This window comes from Helobdella robusta (genome assembly GCF_000326865.2).
Source record: "Helobdella robusta unplaced genomic scaffold HELROscaffold_70, whole genome shotgun sequence".
In the NCBI taxonomy this organism is placed as follows: Eukaryota; Metazoa; Annelida; class Clitellata; order Rhynchobdellida; family Glossiphoniidae; genus Helobdella; species Helobdella robusta.
The window spans coordinates 46,202-61,201 of NW_008705399.1; positions in this window are offsets into that span (position 1 = coordinate 46,202).

The following is a 15,000-nucleotide window of genomic DNA, read 5'->3' on the forward strand; positions in this document are numbered from 1 at the left end:
CATAAACTGCACACATACGCAAACATAAACACATAAACACAATCAAAAAAACATGACTCATAAAAAATACGAACAATGATTATGGTGATGACGACGACGATGATGAAAATAATTACAATGAAGATGATGTAATAACAACAATGACGATGATGGTGACGATGATGATGACGATGATGATGACGACGACGATCATGAATTATGTACACTGCCGACATCATCATCATCATCATCATCATCATCATCATCATCATCAAAGAGACCGACTTTGTTGTGGCTGTTCATATAGCGGCTCATTCTGATGATGATGATGATGATGATGATGACGACGACGATGAAGATCATTACCATCATCGTGACAGATCATCATCATTATCATCATCGTCTCCATTACCATAATCAAAGTCGTTATTATATAAAAGCTATTAGAGAGGGTTTTTATTATCTTTTCAAAAACTACTATAACCATCACCACCATCCCCTCCATCATCATCATCATCATCATCAACAGCAACTATGCATCATCATCATCAACGACAGTAAAGCGCTTTTTATAATGGTAGAAAATAATAATTCATCATTAATTCGCTCCAGAATGAAACAAGTAACAACAACACAACAAACTGGCTTGCGTGACAATATAAACGCACGCGCACGCACGCACATGCACGCACACTATGACGTCACTGTCATCGTCGTCGTCACATCATCGTCATAATGACAGCCACATCACATCATCATGACCAGCATCAGTCAACAATCGCATCACAACATCATCGTTGTTGTTGTTGTTGCTGATGTTGGCTCCTAATCTTAATCATCTTAATTGTGGGAATTTTAGAAAAATTTTAAATAAGCCACACAAAAATGCAAAAAAGGTAAGGTACTGCTGCTATTACTGCTGCTGCTGCTACTACTACTGCTACTACTACTACTAACAATAATAAATAATAACAATAATAAAATTCTATTATTATTATTATCATATTGAATGAAATATGTGAATTCTTTCAGCCCAAACACAGAGGAGAGCTAATTTAGCTACATCTAATTACTCCTTTAATTATTGCTTGTTAGTAATTATTGCCACAAACAAACATGGACGAGTGCTGATGATGAATGAAGTGTTGATGATGATAATGATGATGATGATAGTTGTTTTGGCGACAGTTGTGGTGGTTGGTGATAATGACGATGGCGCTGATGATGATGATTATGGAAAATGTAAAATAGATCAGTCAATAAAAAGGAATAGAAAGAAAACAAATGAAAATCTAACATACAGACACACACACACACACGGACACGTACACACACACACGAACACGCACACACACACAAACAGACAAGAATTTTCTTATACTCACAGCAAAGCTACAAGAACAACTCACTTTAAAACATTACCATGAGAGTTAAGCCAGAAGAATGTACATCTATTCATTAATATGCATCCATCAAATCAACACATTCTGCAAAAAAAACACAAACACACACACACACGCACACACGAAAACACACACACGCGCACACACATACACGAAAACACACACACGCGCATACACACACACACATACAACACACATTTGCTCTACACGTGTTTGCACATGTGGCTACAGCACTCAAGAGTACAAATGCAAACAGTAAACTTAATAAAAATTTATTATTTGTACATCTGTCTTGTGTGTAGTTGTAGTACTACTCACGCCTACACACACACACACACACACACACACACACAAACAAACACACGCACACAAACAAACACACACACATACAAACATACAGTGTTTTAACTTTAATTCTAATAAACTTAATGATGTCAAAAATGTAATAAAAAAAATACTAAACAACTTTTTTCAGACAAATTCAAATTTACATATTTATAAAAATTTTGCTTAATCATTAATCATTGAAATAACATGTGTGCGTGTGTGTGAGTGTGGTGCGTGTGTATGTACACATATGACAGTCATTTGTTTGAATTTATCATAATCAAATCAAATAAAAAATATATACAAAAAATGAATGATTTTAACTTAAACATAATCAAATCAATACTTTGGTTATTTTTGGCCACAATATGAAATATATATGAGTGAATGGATGAATGAATGACTGGACAAAAAATAAAAAAAATGGATGAATTAATGAATGAATGAATAAAAATGAAAAACAAATGAATAATAAATTAATATTAATAGATGAATGAATGAATGATAGATAGAATGGATGAGTAAAAAAAAACTATCCAATAAATTAAAATTAATAATTAAATTTTATTTTGCTAGTAAAAGAAGAAGTTAGTATGAAAATAAAATTAAGACAAATCAAAGCTTGCAATGATGATATGATACATGGTATATATAATTATATTATAATTATTGTGACAATTATATATGGTCACAATAATTATAATATAATTTATAATACAGAAAATATTTTATTAACTCCATTTCTTTAAAAATAATCCACGAAAATGGACGTTTTTAAATCAAAAAATTCCAAAAAAAAACAAAATAAACAAAATAAATCAAAAAAAAATCAAAAAAAACAAAATAATTAAAAAATAAATTTAAAAACGTTATTTTGTTAAAATTTAACAGTTAAATTAAAACAGTTCAACCACTTTGGACACAAATATTATATTATCCATAATTATAATTCAACCAACAAAAATGAACATTAATTTCTAACATTTTTTGAAAAATACAATAATTCAAAAATATTTATTTAATTATTTATTATTATTTAGTTGTGAGACTTTTTAAAAACGAAATTTTAAATTATTAAATAAAATGATAGGAATTTGATCGCATAGCCGCAACGAGAGAGAAGTTAGAGTAGACTAATGCGTAAATATGTCTAAAAGTGAATTTATCTTAAGCCTGTATCAATCATCGTTTAGCGCCCTGGAACCCAGTTCTCCCGAAGTAGGACGTTGTTTTCTTTGTCATCACTTTTTTGTGCCAAATTAGGCGATCAGTTGTATTCATTTTATTTAAATTTGAAGCTTTCATGTCTTGCTCGATTGTTTGCGACCAGGACTTCTTTGGACGGCCTTTGGGACGTGTGCCAGGTACGGTTTTAGAGAGAAAGTTTTTGCATTAACATTAAAAACTTTACAGTCTTCAATTATTCAATAACTTTGTAGGGTTAAAATTCGGTACGCTTTTAAAGAAAAAGTTTTTACATTTTAGGCTAGGGGAGGCCTATTTACCAATATACAACACTTTCTCTTGGGTTGAAGCAGGGATATGCAAAGAATATCAATTTTTTCAACTTTTAATTAATTTCGGTAATGTCAATTTTATTTTTTTAAATTTATACCATGGGTATATATTATATCCACGATTTTATATAATATAAAACTTGACATGTAAATGAGGAAGCACTTGACGATTTTCTTATAAGATAAAGTTTACCTCATATAATTAGAATACCCCTTATCTAAATTTCTCAAAAATTAAGTTGAGTACTGATAAACTGATGAAGTTGAGTAGTTGATTAATGACATTTTTAATAAATATTAGTAAAATAATAAATTAGTTTTTATGAAATGAAATTTAAAGATTCCTAAAGTCACTAATAAAAATTTAAAATGAAAGTTTACTTTTATGTAATATTTGAATAAAAATCGCACTCAACACGGAAAACGGGAAAACCCAAATTTTAGCTAAAACAATACACCGCACACTCATTTTATTTTAGTAATTTTATTTTATTTTTTAAAGATAATAATTTTTTAATCATAATTTAATAAATATAGAAAGTCGTTTTATAATTTTTCATTATGATTTGTTTTTTGTCGCTTTGTTTAACAACACTTTGTGCTAGTAAGTAAAAAACCTGTTTTTATAAAATAAAATTTATAAAATAAAATAAATAAATTTTTTTAAAGTTTAAACCAAACAGCAAGTACCTAAAACCCGTATATTACATTTAAATAACCTAATAAACTAAATCATTTTATGAATTCTTTTGGTTAGTTAGTGGAGTGAATTGGTTGGGGTGATCACAACCTTGATCATTCAATTTTTTTTTCTTAGTACTAATTTTATTTTCAACATTAATACAATATAACATATAAATATGATTAAATTTTAATTTATAATAAATTTTTCCCCAGCTTTAGCAAATTCCTAGTCTACTTTCATCCTCGTCGTCGCGTTGACTCAAAAAATATTTGCCAAAAGAAACTTCAATGTCGTTTTCAACTTGCTCGTGTATAAATTCCTTGGGGCAAATGATCTTGCCTTACTTGATAAATACATCTAACATCCTGGGCATCAAGAAGCCGGCTGAGTATGGTATTTATAGTTTTTGGGTTTTTATAGAGTTTGATAAAATTTCTACTGTTCTTTTGAATCATAAATGATTTTTAATTTTTCAAACGCAGTAATTGGAATTATTATATTATTTGAATTATAAAAAAGTATTCCGGTATACTTTAATTTATCGCACTCCCAACAGAATTGAAGTTCTCTCTGGCAATGTATTTTCAATGAAAAGTGTGTCCATAGAATCTGCAGGAGTGTATAGTTGTAGACTCAACTCTCTTTCTGTCATCATATTTGATCTATCTGTCATTTGTTAGTTTCTATTATTATATAGTTATTTATAGTTGTAGACATGATTGTAACTGAAATTCAATCATTTGTGTGTGTGAGTGAATGTGTGTGAGTGAATGTGTGTGTGTGTGTGTGTGTGTGTGTGTGTGTGCGCGTGCGTGCGCGCCATGTGCGTCTGCATGTGTATGTGTGTTTGTTTGTGTGTTTGTTTGTGTGTGTGTGTGTGTGCGGTGTATAACAATGATAAATTTCTCCTATTTAACTGTGTAATCATCATCTACTATAATCTTTATAATACTTTATTCTTATTATCACTACTACCATCATCATCATCTTCATCATCATTTATCTTGTTAGCCACGTCATCATCAAAGTGTACATCACCTAATTCGACTGTTACACTAATTGGGGCCAACGATTGTCAGTTTGAGCCGAGCGTAGTGATGTACCAGTGTTTTGTTTACTATAAAGGTGATGCGACCCCGGATATTAAATGGCTTGACATTGAAAATAATGGTAGAATGTTATTATTTTTCAGAAGCATTTTTTTAATTTTCTTTAAATGTTAATTTTAAAAATATTCCTTTGTTATTCTTTATTATTTCATCTACCTGACCAGTAATAGTAGCTGTTTATCATTAGTCAGTGAGATGGTATAACGGTTAAGAAGCCTGTTACTACTGTGGTAGTGACCAGGTTCAATAGCAAAGAAACCCCAGCTATCACATGTGTGTGTGTTTAAGTTTTTTTTGCAATTTTTAAGAGATTTGGTTAGTTAATTAAGGGAGAATTACTACTACCACTACTACTACTAACTACCACTACTAACTACTACTACTACTAACTACAACTAACTACTACTACTACTACTACTACTACTACTGTTACTACTACTACTGCTGCGGCTATTTATGCTACTGCTACCACTACTACTACTAACTACAACTAACTACTACTACTACTACTACTACTGTTACTACTACTACTGCTGCGGCTATTTATGCTACTGCTACCACTACTACTACTTATAATAATGAAGTTAACTATGCTATAATTATATTACACTATGAAAAATTCTTTCACATCTGAAGAGCCAGTCTTCACAGACATCTCAGATGCAAATAGTAACAATAGTGGTAATGGTAATGGCGATGATCCAGGAAAGAATTTAAAGTTAGCCACGTCGATATTGAGGAAACGAGTGGTCGGACTCGCCTGGAGCAGGTTCAAATGCATGGTCGACCGTGTTGATGTATGCACAACGCAGTCTATGAATGTTTCTTGTTAGTTTTTAGTGTTTTTTTTCTATTGGGGAATGGGTTTGATTGTGATGATGACGATGGGTGGGGACTGCGGTGGCGGTTATGATTAGGGAAGTGGAAGTCATGGTAATGATGGTGATGACGACGACGATGATGATTTTGATGGTGATGATGATAATTTCTTTTTTACACCAACCAACCAGACGTCTTACGAAGTTCTGACGTCATCGCGATCAACCATAAGAACGACTCGGCCAGAGATATTAAATGCACTGCAAACTCAAACGCGCACTGCTCATATAAATGGCTGAAAAACAACAACAACAACAACGGTAACGTCATCATACACTACGGCCAGACGATAAACGCCAATGACATCATCAAATCGTCATCGTACTCGTCTAAAAAAAGGCTCCCGCCGGATGCCGACTCGGTGGACATCTTGCCATCATTACTAGCACCAACACCACCATCATCATCATCGTTACCGTCGTCCTTATTTATGACGTCATCGTCGGCAGACGATGACGTCAATCGGCCACTTGAATCAAAATTAATCTTCGTCAACGTTAGCTGCGTGGCGATGTGCGCACTTCAAACGCCAACGCTAGTATGTGAGGTCGGCGTCATGAACATTCTTGTCAATGTTATGCTAGACGATGATGATGGTGCTGGCGGTAATGGTAATAATAAAAATGGCGGGAAAAAAGCTGGCTACGGTGATGATGACGATGTTCCTTTCACTCATATGTACAGTGAGTATGTAGTTCTTTTTTTTTTTAGTGTTCTTTAGGAATAGGCCTTTGTTTTTGGTTATTTTTCTCTAAATTTGGTTGAATTAATTTTGCCTAGTTTGATGTTCATGTTACCTTTCTGAGTGTTTCAATCCATTCTATGCTTTGAATGGTTTTTGGTCTGGTGACACATTCCTTTAGTTAATAACGCCAATCTTATTGTCGTTGTTTAATCGTTATCCACGCTGTTGTTGTTACTGTTTAACCAACTAACTAATTACTCGACCAATTAATTAACCAATCAATTAATTAGCCAATTATTTAATTAATCATAATCGATTGCCTCTATTCAGTAATCATAGGTACGATTCTCTCAATGGTAATAATACTGGCCGTCTTTGTCATATTTGTATTTGCCATATACCCTGGAATTGGAAGGATAAAAAAGTCTGCTTATTATTATTATTAAAATAATAATAATTATTATTATATTATTATTATTATAGTTTTTGTCGTTGTTAATACAACAGCTACTTCCAGAAGGTTGAGACGAAGGAGGAGAAACTGATTCCAATGGCAGGGCTGTGCCTTCGCAAGCGTAATTATTATTATTATTATTATTATTATTATTATTATTATTATTATTATTATTATTATTATCGTTCTTAGTCATTAATTATCGTAGTTTATTACAACTAAACAGCTCTGAAGATAAACATCCCGTCTGAAATATCATTGGTTGATTACATTTTCAAAAGCATGGAACCCTATCTGGACAGAGTCGCTTTTGTTAGTTTGCCTATGTTATTTTTTGTTAGTTTGTCTATATTATTTTTTGTTAGTTTGTCTATGTTATTTCTTGTTAGTTTGTCTATGTTATTTCTTGTTAGTTTGTCTTTGTTAATTGTTTGTTTGTCTATGTTGATTTTTGTTAGTTTGTCTATGTTATTTTTTGTTAGTTTGTCTATATTATTTTTTGTTAGTTTGTCTATGTTATTTTTAGTTTGTCTATGTTATTTTTTATCAGTTTGTCTATGTTATTTTTGGTCTTTGTTCTTGCTGACGTTGTCGAAACGAAATTTTCAAAACACCTTCCCTACAGATAGACCCAATCCTCAACACCCAACTAACCTACAGGGAAGTGAGGGACAAAATTATTTGCCTTTCCGCGGCCCTATGGTACGATTTCGGGGTGCGGCCCGAGAACAAGGTGGGCCTTGTGGCCCCAAACGTCATGCAGTATCCCATCATGTTCTACGCCATCATTCGCTGCGGAGCTGTTTGCGTCCCTATAAGCTTCCACTCCACTAAATGTTCGTACCTAAACATATGAATTGCAATTGACGAAATTTTATTTTTCTCAATATTGAAAATTACAAGACGCAGAACGGGCTGGGTATATATTATACATTCATGCCTAGATGCATAGACACACACATACATACACACACATACACACACACACACGCACACACACACACTCACAGCTTTCATTTTACGAAATGACGTTGATTGGCTGAGTTGTGGTTTGTGTGTGTTTTGATTGGTTGGTCGATCGATCGATTGGTTGACGATTGGCCGTTCAGTAAGTAGATTGATTGCAAACATCTCACACGAACGCACACACACGAACGCACACACAGTTGAATTATCCAAGTACATTGAAGATAGCGAAGTTTTGTTTGTAGTTACTGTGACTGAATTGAAAGAGAAATTCGCCTACGTTAAAGAAAATGTCACCTTCATTGAAGTTTGAGCTTCTTCTTTCTGTTTGTTTGCTTGCTTGTAATCATATCAACGGCTTATTTTACACGCATACAGTCACACGCACACAAGAACACCCACACACACATACACACACGCACACACACAGATTCATGGTTCTCTTTCCATAATTAACTACACTTATTAAGATAACGGTATTGTAAATTAATACACATAACGAAACCTTTTAAACTTTTGAATTCTGAATTTGCCGCTATGCATTCAAGTAGACCCTGACAGCGTTGAAAAATTGAAATAACAGTTGAAAAATACATTTTCCCATTTTAAAAATTTTCCGCCATTTTGAAATGCAGAAGATAATCTTCCTAGAGGGGAAAGATGACACGTCACTGGAGCATTACTTCACTGATGTCCAGCAAGAAAACGGCCACTCAACTTTAAGCGGTGACGTAACAGAGCGCGAAACTTTACTTCCGGTCCCCAGAAGTAGAGATGTGCCGGTTATAAAAATAGACCAGAATGATACTGTGGCTATTAGTTACTCCAGTGGCACCACTGGAATACCAAAGGGATGCATGCACACGCATAAGTCGTACATTTCCAATCTGATTCAGATGAGGTGTCTGTGTGTGTGTGTGTGAGTGCGCGCGAGTGTCTGTGTGCGTGTCTGTGTGTGTGTGTGTGTGTCTGTGTGTGTGTGGCCTCAAGTGTACAAATTTTCGTTCTTTCGTGATTATGTTTTGTCGAAATCATCATCATCATCACCGTTATGTTCGTAATCATTAATATCAACATCATCATCATCATCATCATCATAATCATCGCAACCACCAACTATCCAGCCATCCGGAAGTGGAGATGTTCCAGCCAGGAAGGGATGTGACGATAGCTTCCTTAACGATGAGTCACATGTATGCCCAAGATGTCTACTTCCTCTCCGGAATGAGTATGGGATGTACCATGGTACGGATTGTGTATGTGTGTGTGTGTGTGTGTGTGCGCGCGTGCGCGTGTGTGTGTATAACATGGTGTTCTTTTGACTCTGTGTTAGTATGCGTTTGTGTGTGTGTTTGCACTACTTTGTATTTATTACTGTGTATGTATGTATAACATATGATGTACTATGTTGTACCTGTGTGTGTGTGTGTATGTGTGTGTGTGTGTGTGTTTGGGATCTTTTGTGTTTGTATGTACGATGTGTGGGGTATAACTCTGTTGTATGCGCGTTGTACATACAAAAGGTTGTATACACATTTATTTCGTATTATTGTATATATACAAAGGTTTTGTATATTGTTTTTTCATTTTTTTTTTGTAATAAAAATATTTCGTCTAGGTTCTTTTAAAGTCGTTTACTCTAAATAATTACCTGAGACTCGCTCAAGATTATAAGGTTAATCATTTGGTCTGTTTGTTTGTGTGTTTGTGTGTGTGTGTGTGTTTTATGTGGACAATCAATCAATCAATCAATCAATCAATCAATCAATCAATCAATCAATCAATCAATCAATCAATCAATCAATCAATCAATCAATCAATCAATTAATCAATCAACCAATCAACCAACCAACCGACCAATCAATCAACAAATCAACCAACTAATCAATCAATCAACTAATCAATCAACCAACTGACCAACCAACCAACTGACCAACCAACCAACTGACCAACCAACAAACTGACCAACCAACTGACCAATTTGCAGGCTACCTGCCTACACTTAGTGCCCTCCTTCTTGCTGGAGTTGGTGTCCAGTTCGTCCATTGACAATTACGACCTGAGTCATCTGAGGAAGATCGAAACGAAGGCTGCACCCCTGACTGAAGATATTTTGAAGTTCTTCAAGTTGAAGCTGCCCAGCTGTCAATTGCTGAAGGGTTCGTTCGTCTTTCTTCTTTCCTTTCTCTTCCTCACCTTTTTTCTCTTTTTTTTTCTTTTCTTCTCTTTCTCACTGTTCATTTATTTATTTATTCATTCACCAGTTCATTTATTGACTCATTCATTGATTGATTCGTTCGTTCGTTCGGTCGTTCGTTCGTTCGTTCATTCATTCGTTCATTCATTCATTCATTCATTCATTCATTCATTCATTCATTCATTCATTCATTCATTCATTCATTCATTTATTCGTTCATTCATTCATTCACTCAACAAACAGGGTATGGCATGACCGAATCGATGTGTATCACGAAGCAGCAGCAGACTCCACAGAATGACGACGACGATGACGATGGCGGTGCTGATAATGATGATTCGTCGTCATCATTATCATCATCGTTACGCCGTCGGGCCCTGCTTTCCGATCAGGCCTACTCAGTGGGAGAACTCATCCCAGGAGTTCGCGCCAAGGTAATGGTGATAATTATGCTAATGAGGATTATGCTAGTGAGGCTTATGTTAATGAGGACCATGCCAAATGAGGTTTATGTTAATGAGTATTATGCTAATGTGGATTATGCTATTGAGAATTATGCTAATGAGGATTATGCTAATGAGGCCTGTGTTGAATACTCGCAGGTGGTCCACTTGAATACTGGCGAATGTCTCGGCGCGAAACAGAAAGGTACATTTTGGTAATTATAATAACAACAATAATAATAATAATAACAACAACAACAACTATTAACAACAACAACAACTCTAATAGCCATTGCATTAATAAGGCTAATGCTAATGAACAGGCGAACTGTGCATAATGTCGCCTGCCCTGTGCAAGGGCTACTGGAAGAAGCCAGAGATGCAGCTGTTCGATGGCGAGGGCTTCATCAGGACCGGTGACGTCGGCTACTTTGACGGAAACCAAATCTACGTCATCGATCGAATCAAAGATCTTATAAAGTGCGAAGGAGAGCAGGTTATAATAATTATCATGTTATCATATTACAACAATAATCTTTTTATTGTCATTGATTACTATTAATATTCATTGTGACCCCGTGACCTCAATGACCTTGACTGACTGACCTCATTGACCCTGACCTCACCTCTAGGTCCCACCGCTGGAGCTGGAGCAGATCCTAATGAAGCACCAGCGCGTGACGGAAGCGGCCGTCATTGGGATAAAAAATCCGGACGGCACAGAGGCACCGCGGGCCTATGTGGTGAAAAATGGCGACGTAACGGAGCACGAACTCATGGACTTTCTTAACCGTAAGTTGGAGTGTTTTGGTTTCTGGTGTGTATGCGTGTGTGTGCGTGTGTGTGTGTGCGTGTGTGTGTGTGTGCGTGCATTGCCTGCTGTTTTGTGTATCGTGATCCTCTGTTTCGTTGGCTTGTATATGCTTTGCTGCTCGATTGATCCTCATCACTAACCCTAACCCTAACCCGACTGCCATTTTTTTTTCCACATTATTATTATTATTATTGTTGTTGTTTATTATTATTATAATTGTTATAATTATTATTATTATATTTAGATTATGTAGCGCGCCACAAGAGGTTACAGAGTGTGGTGTTCATTGAGAAGATGCCGAAATTAGGGAGCGGGAAGGTCTTGAAAAGTGAACTTCGAAAAATGAGCCAGCAGCAGCAACAGCAGTTCAGGATTGTCTAAATAAAATATTTTCATGTTTGGAATTATTTTGATATTATGAAATTATGAAGTAGTAATTATACACATGTATGTGTTGGTTTGTTTGTTTGTTTGTTTGTGTGTTTGTTTGTATGTGCGTGTGTGCGTGCGTGTTTATGTGCGTGTTGTTTTCTAGGCATTAAAGATTTGTAATCATGAAATGTATATAGATATCGATTGATTTATTTTTATTGTACATAAAAAAATGTGTGCCTTTTAGTCATGACAGTACAACATGTGTGCGTGCGTGAGTGCGTGTGTGCATGCGTGTGTCTGAGGTGTGTGTGTATGGTTAGGTATATGTACGTGTGGTGCGTGTGCGTGCGTGTATGTATGTGTGTGTGTGTGTGACACATTCACACACGTGTATTTATTTGTTTATGCAAATGTATGTTCGTTTTCGGGCCCAGTTGGATTTTCCTACGCTGGTAGAGTTATTGTCCTGATTTCCTCTCGTCCACCGAGGTCATTTGTTTTTGGCTTTCCATACACACATACATGCAAATATATTTACTTTTTTGTGTTTGGCTTTCCATACATACATACATACCTTCATACATACATACATACATACATACCTTCATACATACATGCATGCATACATACATACTGAACTCGGATATGATTATTACTTCCTTATAGTTCTAATCAATTATGGGTTCATACATACATACATACATTCATGCATACATACAAACATACATACACACATACAGACATACATACATACATACTTGCATACATTATACATACATACATATACATACATTCATACATACAAACACACACACACACACACACATACATACATAAAAATATGCTTATTTTTTTTGTGTTTGGTTTTCTGTATATGATATATTTTTTATTAATTAGTTATATTATTTATTTATTTTATCATTCATTTGTGACTCAGTGTATTTACTATGCTTTAATGATTTGATAAACTTTTGATATTTTTACACTACTACCACTACTACTGCTGCTGTTAAATTACTACTACTACTACTGCTACTACTCCTACTACTACTACTACTACTACTACTACTACTACTACTACTACTACTACTACTACTACTACTACTACCGCCACTACTATTGCCAATTTCAACTAACCTGACGAACTTACATGTTACAGTTTTTATATAATAGTTTAAAGTATTATATTCGCGTGTTCGTATCACACACATACACACACAAACAAACACACAGACACACACATAAACATATATATATATATATATATATATATATATATATATATATATATATATATATATATATATATTCAACTATTTTATAATATAATTCAGATGATGTTCCAGTATTAATATGACTAATACTCCGTTTTTTTACTTTTTTATACAATTTAAAAAATATTATCAGACTTTGTGCTTGTGTGCCTGCGTGTGTGTGTATGTGTGTGTGTGTGTGAGAGAGAGAGAAAGAGAGAGAGAGTGAGAGAGTTAGTGTGCATATATAAATAGATAAATAGATATTTTGTTTAAATCTGTTGTTGTTTGTTTGTCTGTCAGGGGTTGTTTTGCGTCGCTGAGAATGGCTAATTTCTGATAGGAAAGGCTGGATTTACAGTATACTATTTTGGTATTGTTGTCCATGATATTATGTGCTTGTTCTAAGTGTGTTTTTTTGATAGGACCTTCCCTTTCGTTCGTGGCTTATGAATACCGTTGCGATTGCGCTAAGGTATGGAGACACCAAACCAGTCAGAGCAGGAAAATGAAGGTAAGAATAGTATTCGTTTGGATAGGCTGAACACGTGTTTATATATAAGTATGTTTGTTTGTTTGTGTGTGTTTGTGTGTATGTATGCGTTTGTATTTGCATGTATATGTATTAAATATTCATTTGTAATGCCAAACATTTTATAAATATAGCTCGCTATTTAAAACGTTTTTTATTTTTGAAATGAAAATCATGGATCTTTTTTAGTTTTTTTTTCTTTAATGAAAGAACAAATGATTGAAATAATGAATGAACGATTGATTGATTGATTGAATAATCGAACGAAGGAATGAATGAAAGAATGATTTAGTGAATGATTGATTGACAACATGGGGCACGGATGAATGACTGGATTAACGATGGAATGAACAAACGGACAAACGAATGAATGAGTGAATAATCGGATAATTGAATTGAATGAAAAAGTGTGAAAGATTAAAAATGATTGAAACCCTAAAAAAATATATTTATTCTCGAAAAATTCCTTAATACTGTGATGAATGCATAAGTAAAAACCACGAGTTGATTAATGAATATAAAAAAATACCAAAAATTTCGTTATTCTCCTTCATTTGCTACTACAAATTTTCTGAAAAAATCATAATGTATCATTTATTCACTTCATTAATCTGTGTGTGTGTGTGTGTGTGTGTGTGTGTGTGAGGGTGTGTGTGAGGGTGTGTGTGAGGGTGTGAAAGAGAGAGAGAGTGAAAGAGAGTGAGTGTATGGTGTATATTTCAATTTGTCATAACACGCTGGCTAGACGCAAGATGATGCGCTATGAGATTCTACTATCTAATGCATGTGGTGGCAGATTGTTTTTTATCAATCATCTCCACAGGTCTATTGCTTCGTTATTAATTTGTTAATTTATGGTTGTTGCTACTACTGCTGTTTATATGTGATAGAGAGAGAAAAAGAGAGAGAAAGAGAGAGAGAGAGAGATGGAGAGAAAAAGAAAGAATGAGAGAGAGAAGAGAGAGAAAATTTATGTGAGTTGAAGGCATTTTTTTATTGTCGATGCATTCGATTAAAAGCCAAAAAACTGGAAACAAAAAGAAACAAATAATATTTTCTGGAAAAGCTTTAAATTGTAGGGAGAGAGAAAGAGAGAAGGAGAGATACGGAGAGAGAGAGAGAGAGAGTGACTGAAATAAAAGAATATAAACTTTTTTACATACATGGATGTATCTTACATTTCAAGTAATTTTTAATATTTATTAATCCTAACAATAAAAACCCGAAACCATTTAGAAAAATGTCAGTCAGTATCGGCTGTTAGAAGAAGTAAACAAAAATTCCAATTAAATATAGGAAAAAAGAATCTCTCTCTCTCTCTTTCTCTGTTATTCTTTTTAATCATTTTCTCCTTCCTCCTTTCTTTCTTTCTTTTTTGTCTC